The sequence below is a fragment of the Manacus vitellinus genome, unplaced genomic scaffold (assembly GCF_001715985.3).
Source record: "Manacus vitellinus isolate BGI_N305 unplaced genomic scaffold, ASM171598v3 scaffold_4_pilon, whole genome shotgun sequence".
Taxonomy (NCBI): domain Eukaryota; kingdom Metazoa; phylum Chordata; class Aves; order Passeriformes; family Pipridae; genus Manacus; species Manacus vitellinus.
Window position 1 is genome coordinate 22,818,560 of NW_021940604.1, and position 24,827 is coordinate 22,843,386.

Genomic DNA, 24,827 nt, shown 5'->3' on the forward strand with positions numbered 1-24,827 from the left:
CTAATAAAACAGCCCCACACAAAAATGATCACTGGAGACAAAGAAAAGGGAAAGTTTACTTGAGGGCAAATAAACCTAACCACTGAGAACTATCTAAATAAGCAAGGGATTTACAAAACTCTTTTCAAGCCTATTCTGTTAAATGTGAATTCTGAAATTATTTCTGTTGAGCAGGAATTAGTTCACCTAACATATTATGCACTGATACAATTACCAATACCCCTTCATCCTGGTATGGAGAGGTCACTGAGAAGTATCCTGATCAAACTGAGGATCCTATGATAACTGCAACTGACTAATATTTGCTACAGGAAAATGATGCAGAAAATACACAGTACGTATGTTCTGAATATACCTAACTGCCTACAACAGAATGAACTTTTTAAGATATTGTAAAGGAAATGTTCAGGTTTTTGAGTTACCTGCCTGCACACTGCAATGAACAGAGCCTTTGGGTCACTTGGCTTTGACTGGCCCCAGTGCCTCCTGCCTGAGGGAGGACAGCTGTAAATCACACCCTGCGAGACCATGTCAACATACTCCTTCTTCAAATGACTTGGCAGGCTCACCCCATACCTGGCAATGCTCGCAAGATCACGTAGGCAGTTGCCTCTCAACCTTTAGGATTAAAATTTTGCTGGCCCAACATGCAAAGAAGTCAAAAAAAGCTCCCAAAATGTGCAGGCTCTGAGCAAAACCATTGCGCAATGTGGAAGAGGGCATGGAGAGAGATGAGCATTTCTGGATTTTGCTCATCTTGCAAAAAGCTGAACTATCTTAATTGCTTCACATATTACAGATAATAATGAAGGATCTAAGTTGACTCTATGTGGAAACACAACACTAATTTGAAATGAACTGTCAGGCTGAAAAGAATAAACACAACTCCCTCAATAAAGTACTGAGTGGAGGCAGCAAAGGTGGGAAGGTTGGACAACTGTGTCCCAGCACTGTAAAGAAAGAGTATGCTTTCCCCAGCTGGTTGGGGAAGAAGAGGCAGAAGGTTCCTAAAAGACAGGTTGGCTTTGATCCTCTTAATACACTAGATGAAAACAATTTAATTCCTCTTTGACAGAGGTTCTGGGAACATCTATATCTTGGCTACCTTTAAGATACTTAAAAAACAATCCAGTCCCATTTCTTGCTATTTATTCCTTTAAATGACAGCATGAGGTATGAAAGGCAAGTTCTTGCAGCCAAGAGGTATTTAAACGCAGGCATGCTATCTGATTGAAATACCCCATACATTTACAATCTTCCCTTTATGGTTCTCTAGGCCCTGACTAGGACATCTCCTCATGCGAAAATGGGAATTCCTGAGGAAGATGGGAAGTCCCTACCATTGGGTCTCCCAAAAGGCTGCAGAAGTCCTGATGGACACAGCACTCACGTCCTAAGAATCCACCCTAATTCCAGCGTAGCAGCACTGATGTGTTTTACACACTGCAGCCAGGTTGTCCAAGCAGCAAAGGGTGGGGAGCGTTTGCCCATGAGAAGGAAAGAGATAGCAGCCACCGAATACCATTTTGCCATCATAAGCATCCTGGCATTAATTTGACCAATTTTAATATTAATGTATCCTGTTTTTAGACAGGGAAGGACTCAAGTTCACCGTGATGAGCAGTAAGGGCAGGGAGAAGTATTTTCTTGGTTTTGGAGAAGAAACCTGGCCACGTGAGGAACTGCAGGGGGAGTGAGCTAGCCCAACGTCTGTGTCCTCACATCCTAAAGGCTGGTCATCATCTCCTCTTTACAATCCGACACCCCCTGCAGCAACAGCCAGACTCTCAGCATTAGTGAGTGCTCCCCTAACCTTGCTGAACTTATGGTTGCCAAAATACCTGTATGACAGGGCTAGCCAGGAGGCAGCCAGCAAGGGAAGGAAGTGCCTGTGGAACAGGTAATGGGAGTGGGTATTTCATGCACCACCACAATGCAGCAGTACCTATAGGAGTGAGCTGGCCCTCTGTGTGCCCCTATCTGTGTTTGCAACAGCATGCTGTGGAGTACAGCCCCTTTGGTTTTGGTTGCCCCTAGCAGAAGTGGGGAAACCCCTGACAGCATCCCAAATAAAGCTGCTCTGCCTGGCCTGCCAGCATCCTCCCCCCCTGTCCTCCCCCACAGACACTGGCAGCAGGGTTACCCCTGAGGTACAACAGCTGCTCCAAACCAGGAGAATAGTCTTATTTGGCACAGCATTGCCTCAGTAGAGGAGCCTGCAAGAGGCATGTAATAAAAACAGGGTGGTAACTGTAAATTGTCGGGATCTTTCCGGCTTTTCTGAGCCCTTTCAGAGCCATAAGGCAGGGCAAGGCTGCTGGCCTGAGGGGCCTGGAATCACACTTGGGCTGATAACCACACAAGTATACACGCACAAATGGGTGCAGAGCTAGAAAAGCCAGGGGTGAAGGGGAATCACGCTTAAGATTAAAAACAACAACAATGAAAAAACTTTTCTTCCTCCCCACAGGATCATTTAGAGGCTTTTGAATTCTTTTAGCCGTGGCATTTTCACATAGGTTTTGTTTAGGTAAACAAGTTGCTTTTAATGAATTTTGTTAGCCCCCCCCAACCCATTCATTAAATGCAAGGTAATTGCAGAATGCAGAGGCAACAATCTTACCAAGAACCTTTTTCCTCTAGGAAGCTCCTTCACTTGCTGCTAAGAAAAAATTTGCATGTTGCACCAAGACCACCATTAAAAAACCAATTCCTTCTTCTGGAAGAAAAAGAATCACACAAACACAGAATATGCTGAGTGGAAAGGGACCCACAAGGATCATCGAGTCCAACTCCTGGCCCTGCATAGGACTTCCCCAACAGTCACACCTTGCCTGAGAGTATCACCCCAACACTTCTTGAACTAAGAAAGGCTTGGTGCTGTGACCACTGCCCTGGGGAGCCTGTTCCAGTGCCCAACCACCCTCTGGGTGAAGAACCTTTTTCTAATACACAACCTAAACCTCCCCTGACACAACTTCAGGTCATTCCCTTGTGTCCTGTCACTGGTCACCACAGAGATCAGTGCCTGCCTCTCCTCTTCCTGTCACAAGGAAGTTGTAGACTGCAATGAGTTCTCCCCTCAGTCTCCTCTTCTCCAGGCTGAACAGACCAAGTGACCTCAGACACTCCTCACATGGCTTCCCCTCAAGGCCCTTCACCTCAGCGCCCTCCTTTGGACACTCTCTAATAGCTTTATATCTTTCTTATATTTTGGTGCCCAAAACTACACACAATATTCAAGATGAGGCTGCACCAGTGCAGAGTAGAGCTGGACAATCCCGTCCCTCAACCAGCTGGCGATGCTTTGCCTGATGTCCCCCAGGACACAGCTGGTCCTCCTGGCTGCCAGGGCACTGTTGACTCATATTCAAAGTTAAAAAATACAGAATACTAAAACTTGCTAGTTAACAACCAAAATTATTTATATTAATCCCCAAGATAACTACAGCCACTTTTTTTAACCAAACCGATTCAAACTCACCCCGTAAGGTACCAGCCCAGCCCCTTTGCCTCCTGACAGGCAGACAAACTTCAGTTCTCGGATGTGGCATCAGCTTGCCCTGAAATCCATGGAAAGCACAGGGGCTCACACCTTCTCAAAGTTCTCAAAAAAATTCTGAACAGCTATTTTAAGTCCCCCTCCCATTACACTTATTGAAAAGAGAGGGAAACCACCACCCGGCCCCTCTGTGGCACAGCCTTGCCGAGCCACACTAACTTTAGGCATGCAGCAATGTTTAAGGTGAGCTGGGAAGGTGCCAGATTAAACAATGCTGGGCACAGAACAGCATGGCAATCTAGCCCAGGTTACTGTACTGACCTGGCACACACCTATATGCACAGCACAGCAGCTGAGCAGAGCTGAAATCATCTGGGCAGCACAGAATGGGAGAGCAGACAGCAAAAACCTTCAGGCAACCAGCCTGTGCAGCCTAACCCCGATTTTCTTCAGATACACAAATAAAATATCACATTCACCTAACTAATAAATGTTACACCTGCAGCTTCATGTGGCAGATCATACATCTTCAGCCTTTTGGAAGACCTCAAACACCAGAGAAAATGCTTGGGTTGGGTTTGCTTGTGTCAGAAACCACCCACAGAGCGTGGCAATAGACCAGTAGTGGGGAAGGGCCTTTCATTTCTTCAGCATCAGGTCAAAATCCTACCCGGGTCAGCTTCTGCCTGATAGCTGTTAAAAAGCCTCCATAAAACAAATTGGCTCTTTTAATCCCGGTTCAAGTGGATTGTGCTTAGATCCCAAGGTGGTAAAAGCTTTAGCAGTGAAGTGGACAGGAACATACCCTCCACATAAAGATCTGTACAACAAGTACTAATCAGTGGCAGCCATGCAGGAGAGAAGCCAAGGATAGAGAGGAGGCTGGAAATCCAGTTCCCACTCCATTCCTAGAAATGATTCAGCTAGATTGGACTTACAGCAAATGGGCAGAAGCACAACAAGTAGCTTGTCTTTGCTCCCTACATTTTATGAATAAGTATTTCATCTCCTGAACCCTTGATCTTTCTTCCCATAAAATGCTATTGCAAAAGTCAACTCATATTTTCCACACACACAGAAAAGTATTTGCTACCCATTCAATTCCTTAAACAAACACACACACACTTATTCACCAGCTTTCTTCCTCACCCCCTTTGCAATTTTTTTTCTTCAAAGAATGCTTAAGTTTCTTCTTTTTGGGTCTTTCTTTTCTATATGACAATATTCTTTTTACCTGTGCCATCACTAACTTCTGGGGGGGGCAGCAGAAAACTTCAGGATGATACAGTAAACATTAAAACAAACACCAGGATTTCTGCTTTTCTGCTTTCTGTTTACAACCTTATCAAAAACCATGGTGTTTTCCTATGAGATTTTCCCTCTTGCCAAGCAGTTGACAAGTGAATGAGAAATAAGTAAATGCCTTGACTGCACTGTAATAAAATAAATTTAGAAAAAAAGTCTCAAACCCCCTAAAGCACAGCAAATAGGAGGGGCAAAGGGGGTGTTTTGGAAATTGTACATGTGGAGTCACTATGTGTTACTTCCAAAACCATGTTTCCAGCTGTTATGTATAAATATTGGCTTGAAAATGAAGCAGTGGACGAAGTGCTGGCACTTAGTCGAAGCTGTTGGCTGGTGGGGTGCAGCTCGGGTGACACCATGTACATGCTGTGCTGTCACAGAGCGTGCTGGTCCGTCCCGTCCTGGTGTGTCACCGGCATTGCATCACTGCCAGTGAAATAACCCAGCTGCCTCACTGCCTTTTTTCTTTTTTTTTGAGTGACAGCAAATTTCAGCGCAATAAATCTCTGAGCCTGTGCCCAGCTCTATCACCCACACAGGCCAGCTTCTCTGTGGTACCCTGCTTTGTATAACCCTTCTTTTTCCCTCACCATTTTCTCCCTTCTTTGAGAAAAATAACTCTCTGAACACCTGAAAGATGTTGTGATTAAGCTTAAAGTTTGGCAGCCATGTTATTGCCTGTCATTATCCCCTTAGGCTTCTGGGATTACTGCTTTCACTGGCCATTATCGTTGCTCTCCAAGGAGCCAAACCTTGTTAATGGCCTCTCCCATGGCCCCCAGAATCCACCACAAACCCTGAACACTGTTAAAAGGCCCCAGCAGCCACCGACAAGCCTAAGCAGCAAAATACACAAAACTTTCCTGGACATTAATGCAGCAGCAGCAATAGATGTGATAAATACTGTCTTGCCAGGCTGCTGGCCGTCCCTACTGTTCAGTAGACAGATGGCCATGGCCAGGTTGCCCACTTGGCTTTCAAAGAGAATCTCAGTACCATGGCCAAGATGCAGAAAAGGTCATTTTTCCAGCTTTATCCACTATTTACCTGCAACAAACCTGCCAAAGTGTCACTCTAAAATGGCAGAGCTATCTGTGACCACTGTTTATCACTTTAATAGGACACCAGAGCCCACCAAAACACCCTACCATGCAGTTCAACCACAATTTTACAAAAACCACTGCAGTTACCTGCAAAGGGGGAAAAAAAAAAAAAAAGGAAGAAGAAAAAAAATTCTTTTCTTCTGTTTTTTGATGGTGCAAGAGAAACCCACTTTGGGTGAGCTTTCAAAAGGGTTTCCCAAATGATGGACACACAGAAACCACTGTTGATTTCTCCAGAGCACGCTATTTTCATTTTGACAATTAAATGCATGAGTGTAAGGTTCAGCACCAGCTGCAGCTGCAAACATTCTAGCTGAAACCTGCAAGCTACGTACTTGTTCAACCAGATTCATGTTATTATCTTTTCCCTTTCCTTTCGTTGTGGCAAGAGTAACAATTTAATTAGACAGGGGAAGAAAAAAAAAAACCCAACCCATATTATTTATAACTATAGCACAATACATTATTTTTAGCTGAAGATCACTTAAGAAAGAAACACTACCCAGACCGATTTTCATGTACAACTTCCTGAATTTGTGATTCACAGCCAAATTTCAGGGACAAACTTAATTTAGGTTTTGATCCTTTTGACCTCAGCACATTAGCAAGAGCTCTAGCTGCAGTTTTGCTTCTTCTGAGCCCTGTAGATCTAAAACTCAACAGGTCCATCGGCTGCAAAATCAGTGACACCTCAGAAAAGGAAACCTTTGGAGAAACAAGGCTGTCAGCCTAATGTGGTTCTCAGGAAAATTTGGGAGGCGGGGAGGTTTACCCAGGCACAATACCACACTGATAGGAGGGGGACGTATCCCATTACGGGAACTGCACGTTCGCAAACAAGCGCCAGAGTCACAGGCTGTTCTCTGGCTGTTCTGTGCCACGCGGCAGAGATAACACTGACAGGTTTCACGCTGCAAAATCCACCCTCCCCAGAGACTTTTTTTTTTTTTAACCTAAACTATATTTGACTTCACTGTCAAGTATTTCAGTGCAGCTGCTATTCTCAAGTTCTCCTAAAATACACACAGTAGGTACTGTACTGTTGCACATATAAACATCTACCTTTCTACCACAACTATTTATGATTAAAATAACTTTTCTCCGTTTCTGATTTCATTTCCTTTCTCTGGGCCCAGTTTTACATTGCACAGGAGGTGCTTTCAAGACCTCTAGCATGAAATTAAGAAGTAAAATATTACTCCAGCTAGAAGTTTAGAATTTAACATCCAGTTTCCCTTGTGGATGACCTATAAACAGGACTTCATCTCTGATGCCTCACAGTTTAGGGAAAAAATTGTGCAGGTGCAACAGCTACACTTAGGAGTGGTGGATCTTACTCTGTCTAAAAACAAACTCCTTGGGTGAAGAACACCACACCTGTTTTTTAGCTGCACTGGAAGAAGATAAAACGCCCAGCTTGGAAAAGGGTCTTCCTCAAGCAAACACACTTTGTTTTCATCCACCTTGACACCAGGCAAGTGCAGAGGTAAAGTGTTAACACCACAATTACAGAGCTGAGGGAGCTGTATACAGGGACACCTGCCTGGTCACACTAAGTTTTTAGCTGAGCTCCAAGCAGAAGCTCTGCAAGTGGTTGGGATATTCCGACAGATGTTCCCAGCACCTGGTCCTTATCCAAAACCTCCCTTAGAAGCACACGTTCCACTCATGAGGATCTTGTTCTCAGTGCATGTATTCTTCCAAAACTGAAAGTGTTCAAGCCCAAAGCTTCTTTTCCTCCCTAAGCTTTTGCATGATTCATAACTTCAGCATGACATTAGCTCTGACAGTTCTGGAGGGCTAAGCAAAAGCACCCCTAACTCCCCGAAACATTATTCTGGACAGAGTTGAGCAGCCTCATTTCTTGTACATGATCATCCTGCCTACTCAGCTGGATATTAAATAATTAACCCACACTGAGGCAAAGGCTCCTTTCTGCCTGATGGAATGGGGCCTCAACTTTTCAGTGTGAAGCTCCTTTGTACTGAACCCAGCATGTCCTAGAAATCTTTCTGCGGACAGCAATATAAACAACAGAGATTAAAGGGTTTCATCTCTCACTGTTAAAGGAAAACAAATACAACTTCTACAAATAATTTTTAGGTGATAAGGGATTTGGGGTGAGCAAAGCTGAACCCAGACTCCGTGACCCCATGGTATGCATCCAAGCTCAGCAAGAGGAAGCTCCAACTGCTGGGCAATGGACACAAATTATTCAAGTCCTGAAGCTGGATCACAACCCACCCACCCCAGAAGGGCACAAGCACTAGCGCTGTGAGGTTGCATTTTGGCAGCACTGCACTCCATTCTGCCTCCTATTAGAAGTCACTTCCACTCATTTACCAGTGCTTAAAATCAGCTGCACAACTGAAGTCACATCAGAAGATGAGCAGCAGCTCCATTTAGTTTCAGGGGAACACTCAGTGAGGGAAGTGTCTGACACCAGTCTGTGTAATTTTGGTCTTTCTCAGATGCTAAGAAAAATTGCCTATTGCTAAGATTCTTACCATTGCTACTAATTTTCAACCACAGAAAAATATTATTTACCTGGCTCCATCCTCAAACACAACCCAAGCAAAGGCCTTTTCCCATTGAAGTGAAGATGGTGCAAGTTCACAATCCCAGGTGAAATGTTTCCTTCCAACAACCACAGGACAGCTACCTTAATCCTGGGTTTGAGCCCAACCAAGCAGTTGGATACCTCTATAAAGGCACATACTCTGAACCTCTCATTTCCTTACATAATTTGGTAGTTTTCCTAAACAGTTGCTGCTTCAAAAGAGCCTTAGTCTTCCTTCTCCTTGCTTTTAAGTTCCCCTTAATTTAGAATTCAGGCATTTACACTTCTAGGATGGAAAAATGAAATCTGTGATCAGATGCTCAAGATACTCCTATACATCAGTAAATCAGGGGGCCATTAACTGTTACTACTGGTCTGTGCTGCCTGTTCTCCCTGCTCCAAAGCCCACTGCTGGAGAATTGAAGCTGGTGCTCCTCCTGGCCCAGCATTCTCAGGTCCCCAAAGCAGAGCAGGGTACTCTTCTGACATCTGCCCATTTAAAACAACTGATGGATTTGTAGTCAGAGGAAACCCCCCCTTCTTTGCCCTGCCCTCAAGATCAGACTGACAAGGAAAGCTGTTGGAAGATTTTGTTGTCTTCTGGCACGGGATCCTCCGGACATCTCATTCAACAGACACGCTGTACCTGCAATGTCCTCATTTTTTCCTGATCTTTGCATACAGTACCTTGGTGTTGTGGCTTCTGTCTTTTAACTACAGGACTTTGATTTGTCATAAGGTGACAGAAAATGCTTTGTCCAACATGGTGTGAGCCAGGTTTCTGAGAGTCTTTGGAAAAAGATGCTCACTGGCATGGGTGACTAGACAAAGCCCAGTCACTTCTGGACCATTAAAAACTCTTCCTCTGTAGGACAGAAAGGTGCATATATATTGCAAAAAAGAAATTTACCAACATGTCAGAAGCCAAAGTTGTATGGTTTTCTTTGAATTTTTTCTACCTACTTTTCACACCATTCTGCTGAAAGAAGTGATTTACAGCATGGACACTTGAATAAAAAAAAGAAACTCTGCTCAACAGCCTTATCTCAACCCCACAGCCTGTTCACTCAAGGTTGTTACCTTTCTTGCCTCCTTTCCTTGAACACTAGAAAAAAAAAAAAATACACAAAGGGCGCATAGAAAAGCTTCGATGCAGTACATACAGGACAGATCTTCTGATTCACCTTCACTTTTTTTGTTTTCCACACTAAGAAATATGTACAATTATTGTATCTACGTGAGTCGTCCAATTCTAACTGATGCAGGCTTCAACACACGAGCTGCAGCATGGAAAACAAAAGTCATTTAAACTCCTCCACTCTCCATAAATGCAAAGGAAAACCTCAGCTGGCAGCCAGCATGCTGTAAGTACTGACACTGCTCCTAAAATCTAAAAACGAGCCCCCAGCATGTATTGCTGTACACACTTACCTGTCCTTTAAATTTGATATAAAAAAACTTTACATTTGGATGTTTTTAAATGTGCAGAAAGTACACAAGGTAAAGACAAAACTCTTTTAACATGACACAGAGACTCATGATAATGCTCCCTCTGCATTATGTGGCTAAAGCTTCAGCCAACAGTGCCGGCTACATGACAGAAATACTCCATCAAGTCACTGCTAGGGCTCTACAAAACTGTAAATGATTACAGAATAATGCCCTGCAATCAAAGAACAAAATGTGTGCTGCAGATTAATCACTTTCCAAGATGGGAAAGGAAAGATAGGCTTGAGAGATAAATCTGGCTGGGGTGTTTATGCAAGCGTATCATGCTCCTTAGTACTGAATGTCCCAGAACTTACAGAGGAAGTAAACAATGTGCTGGGGGAGCGTGCGGGGGGTGTGCGAGGGGTGTGCGTGTGCCCGTGCTCACAACCCAAAATAGGACAGCTTGTGAAAAATGCCCAACTTTCAGTTATGAAACACTAACATTAGAAATCACTTGATTGTCAGATGTATTGCTACTGCCTGGGAAAACCTGAAACAAGGACCCGTTCAGATACAGTCGACGCTTCTCTTCAGCATTTCAAACTTCCCAATAAAACTCTACAAGGATGCCCACGGACTCCTGAGCCCTCTCCCCCATGTCGCCTCAGCAGATGTAGCAGACAGTGCATCTGAAGGCAGGGACTGCAAGCACTTCTGGTTGGGATTTACTTCTGGAAGCCCACTCTGGCAACCTACATTTTCAGTGTCCCTCTGGCATATAATCACACTGCTTTTGGCTGCTTAAGCAATGCCAGCTTTCATGCATTCCTCTTTTTTTGTGTAAACATATTTACATTTGTAACTCCTAACCGGCTTAACGCTACACAGGCATTTCGAGGAAAACTCTACCCGCACTTGAATTAAATGCAACACTTTGACAGTCCATTGCAAACACAGTTAACTGACTGCGACGGGTGCAGGAGAGGCTGGTGACATGGATTTAGATCGGGGGCTGCATGGGTTCATTGGGAAGTACTTCTGCAAAAGCTCATCGTGGGCTTATGTCACAGCAGCCTGAATCCCCTTATTGTGATTCAACACATTACAAAAAAGTTAGAAGATCTCCATGCTGAGAGTTTTAATTGTCACTGATGGCTTTGGAGGAGGTCAAGGTATCATACCACAGTTCCACGTCTGAGGATGACCATTCTATATCAAACATGTATTTCCACACAGGAGCTAATAAAAATTTCCCAAAAACAAAAGCAAGATACAGTTGCATAATGGGAAAATACTTCACAGAGACCAACTATTTGAGGTCCCTCCTCCCTGAAAAATATCTGGCTCTGTATTAAAACCAATTAGCAATAATCTATTAATAACAAGACCGTGATGTAGCTGCAAGGTTCCCCTAAAGCAAAATTCTACCAATGCTAGTAATTGATTCAGCAACGTGCACCAGCTCAATGGCACAGGCGTCTCCAATTCTTGGGAACATTACATCCACTCTAATTCCCCCCGCAAGGTCATCACAAACATCAAAAAATCCCCATACATTGTGACCCAGAGAGCTGTGACTGAACAGCTTTTATCAACAGCCTAGGAAACTGAAGTGCTGCACCTGAAAGGCATCAGGCACCACAAGTGAATCCCTCAGCCCACCAAGCTGCCAAAATGGCTCGTGGAGCAGTGGTGGAGAACAAACTGCAGATTTTCTTGCAGGAGAAAAAGCAGGACATGCTAGATTTGCCTTTGCACTATTTGCTGCAATGTGTGTTTGCATACCCTTTACTGCAATGGAAAGAGGACAGGCCACACTGCTACCTGATTAAAGTTTTGAACTTTATCACAAAGGAACAAGGGACTCATAACTACACACTCTATGCGTAAGCTTTGCAACAGGTCAATAAAAGGTTATTCACACCATTAAATTACTTGGTCTAGGTAGCACCAAATCCATTAGAAGATGCCAACTGACTATGATAGAAGCTAAGTCACATCCAGTGAAAGAAGCAAAGGTGTCCATTCTCCCACACTCCAAGACAACACCTTGCAATTTTAAGCAACATTCAGTATGAGTTTCTTCTGATAACAAAAAACTGTGATCAGATTCCCACCTAGACATCAAGGCATTTTACAAGAACTACTAACAACTAGGCATGAAGTTAGCAGCAGAGGCAGAAGATACAAGAAAACCATGGAGCTATATCAGGAAAAGTCAGGGGTGTCTTTATATTTTCCAGTCTAAATCCACCAAGTCAGAGGGTCCCTACTAGAGGATGCAGAATATGGTGTGACTATGGACTACACACTTTTATGCCATATGTATTGTCAGTGAGGAACTTGTATGTCTCCTCTCTTCCCATCGATAGGGAAGAAAAACGGAACAGCCCCTCATAATGGAAATAAGAGCAATTACTACACATACCATTAAATATTTTAGAGACAGCTCAGTAACCCTATGAACTGTACAATCTCAGACACTGTTTGATGTCAAGGTCAGGCCATGCAGCAGTAAGAGATCCAAGTCTTTCTAAAGGCAGGACCCTCCATCTCTTACACAAATGAACAACCTCTCAGTATTTGGTATCAGCAGAAGGAATAGGATTATCCAAATGACTAAGGATTTGCACACTGACAGCACCAGGACTGCTTACCTAAGGGTGGATTAGTTAAAAAATATAAACAATGTTCTAAATTATAGGTGGTGCCATGAGCCCCACCTACACCTCTTATTGTCCAACACTTCCTACTATAAAACACTCTTTGTTCACCGTCACTAATAACTTTGCAAACCTGAACTGAACTGGGATTAGAAACAGGATAAGTGGTCCAGGATAGGCAAGACACAGGAAATAAGTAATCCTGGGGCAGGGAGAAATGTCAAATAGGGAGCTGGACAAAAAACCAGACAAGTTGGACAAGCAGAACAGATATGGAAATCAAGAGAGGACATAAAGAGGGGTGGAAGATCACAGGAAAAAGAAAGAGAGATGCATGGAGCAGGACTGGGAACTGCAGGAAAGGAGGCTGGGGTGAGAGAACAGAAGGTAAGAACCTTGGGGAGGGGAGAAGAAGATACAGGGCTGGGACAGTGTTCATCAGAGAAGCCTACAGACAGTGGGGGGCAAATGATACACTGGGAAGGGTGTATTTCTTTACTCAGAGATAAGTGCAACAAATATGGCACAGGGCCCACACAGAGAGCATGGGGGATGAGCTGAAACCCTGAGTACCACTTGAAGCATCCAACCTGACAAGAAGACTGGGGGCAGATATAGTGTGTGAGCTCCCTACTAATGACAGTGTTATAGCCAGCAGGAGAAGTAATTTCAGGTATTAGAAGCAACTTTATTTCTGACATTTTGTACTTCCTGAGCACTTGCCTTTTATACTGAAACATTTTTTCAGTGCAGATTTTTGTGTAAATAAAGAACGCTCTTATTTAGTCATACTTCACTGAACAGTGAGAACTATCCACAGAGATACTCCAGTGATCTGCAGCTAGTGGTCAAGCCATGCAAAATCTTGGCAGCTCCTAGAAAATGGGAAAAACCCATCAACTGGAATTGCTCAAACCCACCCACTGTATCAGCTTTCTCTAGGGAGAAAGCTGCTGGCCCTCCTGGTCTGTAACCACCTGGAAGAATTGGTAGTTTGATACTTGATAGAGTTTCCTGTAAAAAATAAGGAAACTATCAGCTCTCCCTCAGGCCATGCAGAGTTGGTTTTTTTTAAACAAGCAAAGGAACAGACAAAAAACCCAAACACAACCAACAACCATCCAACAAAAATGTCAAACCAGAAAGCAGGCACTCAAAACTGGAACAATTTAGTAAGATGTCATGATTCAACTACAATTGAAGGAGATCTACACTTAATTTCTCCAACAGCTCCTATCATACTGTTCAAGCAAAGTGTTTTTCCTTCAGGCTGAGAGGACACCAAAACCACACTATTTCTCAATTTACTACTTTCCCCCTCATTTCTTTCCTTCAATTAGAGAACATTGCCACTCCACATGCTTAGTACAAGCCTGAATAAAAATGACGTGTGAGAAGCTTTTGCCATGGTTGAGTCCTGACATGGCTGTTGGAAAAACCCAAAATGAACATTTTATCCTGGCAAAATCAGTGTTCTTTTCACTATTTTTACTCTTGGATCCAGCAGCTGCAAGTGATGTTACAGGTCATGCTGTCCAAAATGGACAAAGAACCTGAAGATCCTCTCAAGTTTTGGAGGCTTGTTTCTACTTCTGTTTTCCTTCTCAATGCTTCACAGCACTGCTGCACCAATGCCAATCAGCTGTAAGTTGAAGTAAGGTATCAAACTGTGGTCAGAACAGATTTTTCAGCTAAGATTTCCCATCTTTTTAAAAAAGAAAAAAAAAAAAAGGCTCTTTCGTGCTTTCATTTTTGAGCACCATAGGATCAACACTGGCTGTTCAGTTGATAATACCCCTCTTTATTTGAAATTATTTTTCTCTTTTCACCACCCACATTCATCTGGGACTTATTCAGTATTATTCTGCCTGACACTGGTCCAAAACAGAAAACCATTTCTGTAACAGCACAATAAGCAGAGAAGACCCTAACAGAGCTGCTTCATCACCTAAGAATCCCCTTACATACTAAAAACAAAGTTGAAAAGCTTCTAAGGAGGTTAGATATAGCTGTGCCTTTAACAGAAAAACTTCTCTGGTATTTTACATTTGGCATCTGGCATTTTACAAGCAGGGAAATGCTTTTGCTGTACTTTGGCCTTCTGTCATCAGAGAGAGGTGGAGATTTATGCTCTTTCTCCTTCTAAATTGGACTCCTTCAGTGCCCTATTTTATATTCTTCCGGACAGGTCCATATTTTGTATAAAGCAAAAAGGACTACTGGCACTGTGTTGCATGGCAAAAGCCCTTTCCAGCTGAAAGAGAAAACTCCATCCGCCAAGTCAAGAAGCAAGATGTAACTTTGGGGTTAAAACTGTGAGGATAAAATACTCCGCCCAGCAACATTCATTTCCAGCAGGATTTGATAAAATTATAATTCACTGTCCAGAAAAAGACTAAAACATTAAACATATTATACTGAGAAAGTCAAAATAGGTCATTCAATCAGCGTTATTCCCCCTTCATTTCACACATAATACAAAGCAGTTAAGTAGTTTCTCTTGCAATTAGCACCATCTTTGTCTCCTTGATGTCTTAAAATACACTGGAGATATGGAGGTGCTCTGACTGTAACTGCATCCCAGGCCCTGCTTCCCATCATCACCGACTCCTCAATAAATACACAGATGTGAAATCCTATCTTCAGTGATTTCAGCCATGATAATTTTCGTTGGTTGTTCCAATTCCCTAGTCTGTAGTCTCAAACAATAGAGCCTTTTCCCACTGATTAAAAAGGAGTACAGGTGTGCTCAGAGAGAACCCTAACATTTCCAGCTGCTAAGGCACATCCCACTACATCTTTTAAACAGGAAGACTTGTTACCTGGCAGAGCCCTGAAGAAGGTGGGCTAGAAACAGCCTCCCTGAGAAACGGCAGGGTTTTAAGAGATCTTTCCTGGATGTGAGAAGTCTGACATATGCTTCAAATGCATTTTAATTTAGAAAAATGTTGGAAAGATTTTATTTATGTTTCTAATTAGGTAAACAGTATGCTTCTTCCACCTGCTTTGAGCTACCCCACTAGGCCCAGTAGACATCAGATGTCTATGAACATATATCAGGTTGATTTACTCCCCACTGTTAGCTCACAGAATCCTTCCTCCTCCCAGCCCCGTATGCCACTACCTTATGTCCTATACACTTCCCCTCCTTTTTGTATGGAGAATGGCCTCACTATTGATTTTCAAATACCTTCTTAAGCACACAGCTCCCTTGCCCATGGCTTTATAAAGAACAGTTCCTCATAAAAGATTTCTCTCCTACCCAAAGCATGCAAACCTTCCAGTAAATTTTAATCAGAAGTATTCTTCCTGTGCATTAATCAGGATGTAAGAGCAATGGGGCAAGAAATAAGTCTCAACATGCTATGGGAAGAGAAAATCACACTGTCAACATCATGATGAACACAGTATTAGGTTCAGAGCTTTTGGCTGCTGCACAAACTAGACGGAAAACCTCTGGCCGAATTCATGCAGAACTCTGACATGGCTGCCATTTGTACATCAAAGGTTTTAGACGTGGCCCACTTACCTGGGACAGATATATGGCTGAGGCTAAGCAAAAGCAGAAGCTGCTTGAACAAAATTCACAAAATGCGTCAGTTTTCACAGCTCCTCAGTGGCATGATCATTATCGGTGCCAATGTTGTTCTTCTACAAAGGCATTGTAGGATCAGCAGCCTCCCATTGTAGGTCTTGATGGATACTTAAAGAAGCACCATTCACTCCGAAACCTAACATCTCAAACAAATGGTTTTGGGCTCCCACACTCAGTGAAACTGTTAAGCACAATAGGTTGTGTTGCACAAAAACAGGGACAGCAGCTCTACACGTCTCAGCTTACAAGCATCTCACGACATGACTTGAACTGGTGTCACCTTCTCCTACGAATTCTTGGAAAAAAACATTCTCTGAAAATTAGTCAAGGTCCACAGCAGTTTTCAAAACAAACAGTAGGTTATAGGCTTTCAGGAAACAACACCACTGCTCTCAGCACAAAATCAATCAGCAAAAAAGGTGCTAATGTGGGAGCCTGTGAGTCTCGCAAAAAGACATTCTTTCTTGAGCACTGTTCTCACTTATCAGATGCCAAATTTTACGTACTAAGCATATCTAGAACTTAATATATGAAACTGATAAATTCTCCATGAAGTACTAGCAAATATATTTACACAAGATTGGGGTTCACACAAAGTCAGAAACTTTTGATCTGGATTAAGTCTCGCATTTAAACGTACATTGCAAATTTCGTGTGAGCAAATGGGGTTAACTTTGGTCACAATCTGTCTTTGGAGAGCTGAAATAGGTATTTAAAGAGATAGAATGGAGAGAAAAAAAAATTACAGCAGGATTTAAGAGGACTGACACCTGAGTATATATCAAGATAATTTAGTCCACATTCTAGTTAAAACAAATATGGCTCTGGAATTCAGCCCATATCCTAAAATTATTTCTTTGAAATAATACATTTATTCTTCCGTATCCTATTTTGGAAAAAGTGTAGAAACCAACATGGTACAATGTGAGAAAAAACTAAGTTATAAGGGCAAATTGTCTACAAATTCAGAGGTATTGGCTGTCTAGACTAAGAGAGTAGCTTGTATTAGAGTATTATTAGGTAATTAATACATTTTTAAATAAAGCTTTGTTTACTTAAGTGTAACAGTATTACTAACATTCCCTGATCATGCTCAGTCCTCACAGGGAACCCAGGCTCAGCTGCAATTGGGATTTTAAGCCCTGCTGGTTTGAGTCTGTCCTGCACTAATGCAAATGCATGATGCTGCAGTATCATACGAGAGCCTCGATGCTGCTTTAATGTGGCCTTTAGCAGGGACGAGATTCAGTCCCTGCCCTCTTTACTTCAGCTACACATGAAAGTTGCACTGTCATAAACTGGGCTGCATCCATGCAAACCAGTTTTCATTCCCACTCCGAAGTGAGCAGTCAGAGCAGCCAGGAGGCAGAGTGAAGCCCAAGCAGACATATGCCGATGTTTTTGGGTGCTCCTCTATCTGTCCTCCCACAGCAGACCGTCATCTGTCCTCATCAGTCTTCCGACTTATCTGCTGTCTCCCACTCCTCTGGGGTTGGGATAAGCAGATGTTACTTCCACGTTCAAGTGCTGGCAAGCAGCCCGGACTTGCCCTTTTCTGCTCACGTGTCTCAGGAGCCAGCAAACCTACTGAAAACTTTTTCTTAGGACTGAGTCCCGGGATTGCCATGGCCTCCACTGCTCCCTAGAGAGAGATGAAGATCTTGGAAAACCAGGGATGGGGAGGCAGGCTGGCCTGAAGACACTGCAAGGCTGAGGGCTGGGTTATGAGCAGCCCCCAGGCAGACCCGCAGCACAATAGAGTGCGAAGGCAGACTGAGAGGTAGGCGTCAAAGGAGAAAAACGGGTCCTTTGACAGCACTCCTGCCTCCTGCCCTCATTCTGAAGCTCTCAACTGGATTTTGGTGTGGAGACGTCAGCAGAGATCCACCCTTCACCCCAGCACGGGCAGTGGGTGAAGGGATGCACAAGTGGTGTGATCCAGTGACTCTGTCAGTGAAATCTTACAAAGGTGTTTGAGACCAGTAAAAGTATTTAAATAGCCTTTATTTTTAATAGGTACCAGTGTAGAGATAAAGAAAATGGCCCCAGTAAGTCCAGGTAGAACACACACACACAGAGTTACTGACAACACATCAATGTTGTTAACTCCTGACCTCCCTTACATTACCTCAAATAAACAGGAGCATTATGAGCATATCCGCTCTTGAAAAAACATGCAAGGGGGATGGGGCTCAGAGAAAGGACTCTGGCTTTGCAGAATAAGAGGGGCTCCTCCTGGACCTCACAGCCACACACAGCATCAGGAGGAACCACAGGCAAAAAGCAATGGCGACACTGCAATGCTCCTCAGCCCCACTGGAAGGCAGCTTCCTAGCTATTTCACAACAGGGATGAGGCAGAGCTTTAATGCAATCACTCACTTGTTCCCAACTCCTTACATTGCCCTGAAATTGCTTTTCGTCAGTCCTGTAGCATAATTGTCTCCACGCTGTATCCCCAGCTGAAATGCAGCTACTCTGTGCCACATGTCCTGCACAGCCACCAGCTAGCTAGCCCTCCATCTCCCACAGAGGCACCCCATGCACCATGCAAGCCCTCCCACTGGTGTAACAAAGGGAAGGATGGAGAAGGTGAAGTAGGACCTGACATCCCAGGAGTCTCCCAAGACAGGAATGAGAAACTGGAGGATGGGAAATTGAGAAGTGAATTTTTTTTCTTTTTTATTTTTTTTTAATATTGATATTTGGAAATTGAACAAGTGCTCTCTGCTTTTTAATCCTCTCATCTCACAGGTTTTAGACCAATGATCTGTGACAACCCTTGCCCAACACATTGCCCCAGAGATAACCTAGGTAACGTAACTGATGAATACAGCAAGACATAACCTGCTGTGGCTGCAGACCACGCTCCTCTCCAGCAGTGGCCTCCTCTCAAAGGCTGTGGGAGCCTCAAGGTCCGTCATCCTCGACCACATAGAGCTGAAGACACCCTCCCTGCAGCGCACCACAGTGTGCCCCAGCAACTCCTAAAAACTCCCTCCAGCCTTGCACACCTGAGCTTCTCCCACCCCTCCACCCCAAACAGGGGCTGGGGTCACATCACCACGGGGCTCCAGATGTCCCTGCAGTCCCTTGCAAGCTGAGAAGCATGGCTCTTTCTCTGCTGCCTCAAATGGACAAGCAAGAGCTGTACCTACCACCAGCAAAAAAATGCTTGGAAACATGATGGTTTGCTTGGGAAGCTAAGCCGTTGTCAAATAAATGTCAAATACACATGGGGAAGGAGTTGGTGCCTGTCAGTGGTGCAATCATATCCCACAAGCACAACAGGAACATCAGGAAACTGGTACAGCCATGCAGAAGCACAGGATACCCCATCCTGACTTCATCTGAAGCAAGTCAGAACAAAACATCTCACTCTGAAGGAAAATCCCCTTCTGTAGACAAGCCACTTTTTAATAATAAGTGCTAAATGGACTATTCAAGCAGGTAATTAATGTTAATTAACATATGTCAGGCCATAAATTGGCTAAATGCACCTCATTTTCCAAGCTTAGTGTGTGGCAGTGCTCAGGAAACTGTAACAGAACAGTCTAAGTTTATAGAAACACACACAAAAAAAAGAGCAAATAAAAGGTTAAGTATAATTTTCACTTAACTCATGGTGTGCTGAGCCAGCAATACCAAAAACTGCATAACTATGCATATTACTTGAACACTTCATTTTGCTCCTGAACTGCTGCACTACACATGTATTGTCAGCCCCAAGAAAAGCCACAAAAAACCCCAAACAACCCACAACAACAACAACAAAAAACACCACCAAGAACCCCCAAAACCCTGCAGCTCCCCGAGCCCTATGTTATCAGGCAGGCTTTTATCAGGATCCTCACTACGTGCTGCAGGACCTGGATGTGCCTCCTGTCCCAGGACCTGGCCAGGCCACAGTCCCTTTTCAGAGCCGAGTGGGAAGCCACAGGTTACTGTGGCAAGGGGAATGAAACAGCAGCAGGAGAATGCTCAGATCTTGCCCTTCTCCAGAGAGAGTGCCTCCAAATGTGGAAGGCCTCCTGCCTTTAGAACAAATGAACATTGCCATTTTGTAACCCTGCCCTTGGGCACGTTTTCTGTGACAGAGATAGTAACAATGTTTTTAAAAAAAGTGGGAGAGAAACAAGAACATGCAGAGACTTCAGTCTAAGTAGCAACTTGCATTTGGAAACACTTTCAAACAGTTTCTCCCTTGGCAAGCCGCCACTACACCGAGACCCACTTTAATTGCATTGCAAATAAAGAACAATCCTCACAAAAGATTTTTCCATACTTCCACGCAAAATAGCTGGCTGCCAAAATCTAGCAGGGCACCTTTAGGAGGCTGCCACCTAGAGAAATGCTCTGGCTGTTTATCCTCAGTTTTTCCTTATCTCCAAGGCAATCCCTTCGGCCTCCCTTTGAACCCAGCACACCCATTGTAATTTTCTGGGGTGATTTCATACTTGTTCACACCATCTACCCCAGGCAAGCTTGCTGAAAACCACCCAGCCACCGCAGGGGGATGTGGTGGGGGCTGCCCCAGTCCTGCCTGCTTTCTGCAAGGGACACCACCAACTCTGGGTTTCTACTTTGTCCACGCCAGCACAAAGAGCTTTCACAAAACCACCCAGCTAACCCTAATCACTCGCCTTTCTAAATGCACCAGCACGTGCCCAGCCTCCCCTAATCTCCCAGGATTACAGCAAAGTAGCGTAGCACCACCAAAATGACCCGAATACAAAATGGCCTCGCGTGTAAGACACTGCTTGCTTCACCAGGACAAAACCGGGCAGAGAATGGACGTCCCAGGGCAGCAGTGGCAGGACATCTCTCCTCCACAGCCTGATAGCCTCAGACAGTGTTTGTTCAAGCCAATACAATACAATGGATATAAATGCCACTAAGGTGATTTAATTTTTATTAGCATTAACTGTGTACTTTCAAACACACAGGTAAGTGTAAGAGCCAACCTCTGACTCTCAAGCTTCCTATTTTAAATATGCTCAAATATTGACACTAATAAACCTATTACAGACAATGTCAATGTTGCATGACTGTTTTAGGTAACCTTCTGTCTCTGAAGAACTGAGGAACATTGATTCCAGCATTTATCAAGCAGATCTACCTGATAGCAATACTATCCAGCATCGTTGACTGGAGGTTTCCCATTCATGTCAAAAGTTAAGTTTACCAGAGCCTGTGACTCTGCAGCTGATGACATTCACCAAGGCAACATGTTTAAGTCTGCATTTAACAAGTCCTTCAGCAGAGGTGCTCCTCACTGTCACACTGTGCATCAAACAATGTCAATGATTCTGGGTGAGCTACTAGGTCTCTCGAGTACTGCTCTAATAGCTGTCACCTGCATGCACAAGCTGGGGAAAAGTGAGATCTTTGATGTACATTACAGATATAAAATAATAATGTGCACTAATATCTACACATAGTTTCTACTGAAAAGTTTAAAAAGTTATTTGTTGCTGTGATACTCAAGTATACTCCTCTTTGATGCAAGAAGCTTGTTATCTAGCAGTTTCAACCGCTAGAACCGCACATCTCTCTTCATTGCTCAGCACAAAATTCACTTGCAGATGTTACTGCGTATTTTGTTAAAGCACAACACAGTAAGGCTTTGATCAGGTAAGATGCTTAAGCAGTAAGTTTAAGCACACAAGTAATCCCAGTGAAGTCCCAAGGATCCATTCACATGCTTAAACCTATGCTCTCTTTGGTAGATCAAAACTTTAAATAATCAGGCTACGGTTTGTAACCCAAACCCTTCTGTACAGATGAACAAGGCAGCTCAAAAATATATTTTAAAAAAAGAAAAGTAAGAATATAATAGAAGGCTGGAAAAATATTCTTACTTGCAGTTAACTGGGAAACAGAATCTTTAAATTAAAAATAAAATTAAGAATGACAGCAGAAAAAAAAAAACAAACTGATGTTTTACATTGCCACTCCTGATAAAGATATCGTGTGGCACACCAAGAAAGGAGAAATAGGAACAGAGACTGGTGTTGCTTCCTTCTCACATCCTTTGCAAAAAGACGATAAAAAAAGTCAGACACATCTCGTGTATCAGCATCTGGCTAACAGATTTAGACATCTGTCTACATTGCTGGCAAATTTCTCAAGCCTTTTCAAGTCTCAATAATCAGAGAAGAGACTCATGAATTTGCTACACTGAAGGGACTGCAGCCCTTTGGTACATACTGGCCAATAAAACAAGGTGAGGAATGAGAGAATGTCCATGCACGAAGTTTACAAAAATCTCCCCCCTTCACAGTTAATATCCCAGCAGCTAGTGTTTATCTTTCATGGGGAAGATGAATGCAACAGGTGTAAAACAAAATACGCTTCTGACATGAAAAACAAATCAAAGCAAATCAGCTGCATTGAAATTTGGGAATTGCTGGTATCTGTGTATAAAGGACAAGATTCATAGTCTTGCCATAACGCTCGACAAAGAGGAAAATAGTCCCCCTAGTGTACTCTTCATGTAGAAAAGTCTGTTTCACAAGATAGTGCTACAAGAAATTACAAAATAACATTCTGGGAAGAGATATGGAATTACTTAAGCAATAGTGAAACCGGGCACCTCTACTATACACATGGGTGTTTCAGTTTTCTATTTCAGGATTATTAAAGTGGAGTGCTGCACCCTAAATATTTGGAGGGTAAAACTTGTTTTTCAAGTCAGCATACTAATTTTGTGACTGCAGGATATCGATAAGGGTAACAGATACCTGAATTCGGAAAGACGGATAGAGCTGGTCGGTCATCGAGGAGCTCTGTTGAAGTAAGTACCTGGAACAGTCACCTGGCATAGTACATTTCACAAAGGTGAAACCAGCTCACTCCTGTGTTCATAAACATAAATACCGACCCTCCTTAAGTATTCAAGACAGAAGCAGATATTGAAACACCCATCGAAACCCTCCACAGTGGTTTGGAAGCGTACGGGATTCTACTAAACCAGGCTGCCCTGGGTACACAACGGTGTCCAGAGCATGCCAGCTCTACAGCAATGCACCATAAACTACTGCCCCACTTAGCTGTCAGACACTATTAGGTTAACCAATGTCCCACCGGGGCCACTGAGAGGGGTGAGCAAAGAAGATTGTTGGGGGGGGTGTATTGGGCAAACCTTATCTGAATTAGCGGAAACGTAATATACGCCTTCATAACCACATCTGAAATAGTCACTTCTGCTTTAATGCCCTAGGCAGAAAAAAAAAAAAAAAAAAAGTGATAGTTGTAACTTTCATTTATAGCTCTTAAAATAATTGTTTTGAGGAATATAATCCCAGTTATGTTTACGGATTATGGCATTCAGCACATCTCACTGAAAACAGTATTAATATTTCATATATAATAATACATAAGATAATAAGACCAAGTTCTCTTCTTCCCTTTGTTTAAAATAACAGTTTTCCCACTCAGTGCCAGAGCAGAATATCATTAAATGGGCTTGCTGCCTTCAACAACGAATTTAGCTGTGTAAAAATATTCTGAATTATGACACACACACAAAAAAAGCCTTCTAATACAGAACTATCTTCTGTTCATTTAAAGTCTCAGTGTAACTAGCAATCTGAAAAAGTCTAATGTGAAAAGCTGACATTGGTCTCTGAAAAGCTGTATTCATTACCTGTGAGGGAAACAAAGATGATAATAACAAATAATGTGTTTTAGCATTAGAAGACTAAGATGGAGTCTCTATTTAAGAGTGTTGCCTCTGCACAAACTAATCTATGTTCCAGCCAAGAAACTGAAATAGTCCTCTTCTGAATGTACATGCATACTTTAAAAGAAACTCTAGCCCTGCCAAGGAATTAAATTTTGCAATTTTGGATGCCTGGCAAATTATTAGCTCCTGACCTTCCCTTTGCCCCTTCCAGTATGCCCCTACCACCCACGCACAACTGCACCCACCGTTAACACGATCCAGTACCTTACCCTAACTTCCAGAAACAGTTCGCAGTCATTAGAGGCAGAATTTTCTGCTACCAGTGTGCTTGCATCTCCTGAGAAAGGTCATCCTAAAGGCTTGTGAGAAACTTCTGAACTAAATTATATCAGAAGAATCTCAAGGGATCCAAGTTTTTAACATTTTAATTAGCTCCAAGTACCAGTTAATGCTGCTCAGCAAAGGAATCAATATCAAATTAACAGTATAAATTGTCAGAAAAATTGTGACTGTATTAAGGATACTAATCAATGTAAGCACTTCACATTATGGCCCAGATCCTGCTTCTGCTTAAGTGAAAGGGAGTTTTGCCACCAAAATCAGAAGAAACAGTCTGAGCTCCATTGTTCAATGTCACTATTTGAATTGGGTATCAAAAATTTACTGAAAATTCAAAGTACCAGATAAAAAGGCTCGATTTGTCATAGCAGCTGACATCTAAAGCCACTGATTCTGCGTGAAATCAAACAACTTATGAAGGCACGGGTTGTCATTGGGAGATGTAACCCTTTATTGCACTCCATGTTGCACTTGTAAAGTCAGATCAAAATCCAACACCTAATACAGATGCAAAAGCTGCAAAAAGGATCTGTATTTTTAAAAGACTTGTCTTGAACCAGCTACGCCACCAATAAACTTTGTGTTTACATTTTCCCCAGCCTGAGACAAGTCTGTCAGTGAAATGCTTCCTTTACCGTGCTTC

The 24,827-nt window shown here is 43.0% G+C and overlaps 1 protein-coding gene across 1 annotated transcript in view; it reads right to left on the minus strand.

The window, feature by feature from the left end:
• FOXO3 (forkhead box O3) overlaps positions 1–24,151 on the minus strand; it is an 81,765-nt gene extending 57,614 nt beyond the window's left edge. The window contains exon 1 of the mRNA XM_025895680.2: positions 24,115–24,151. The gene's annotated coding sequence lies outside the window, so the exon portion shown is untranslated. The remainder of the gene's footprint in view (positions 1–24,114) is intronic.
• Between the last annotated feature and the right edge of the window lie 676 nt (positions 24,152–24,827).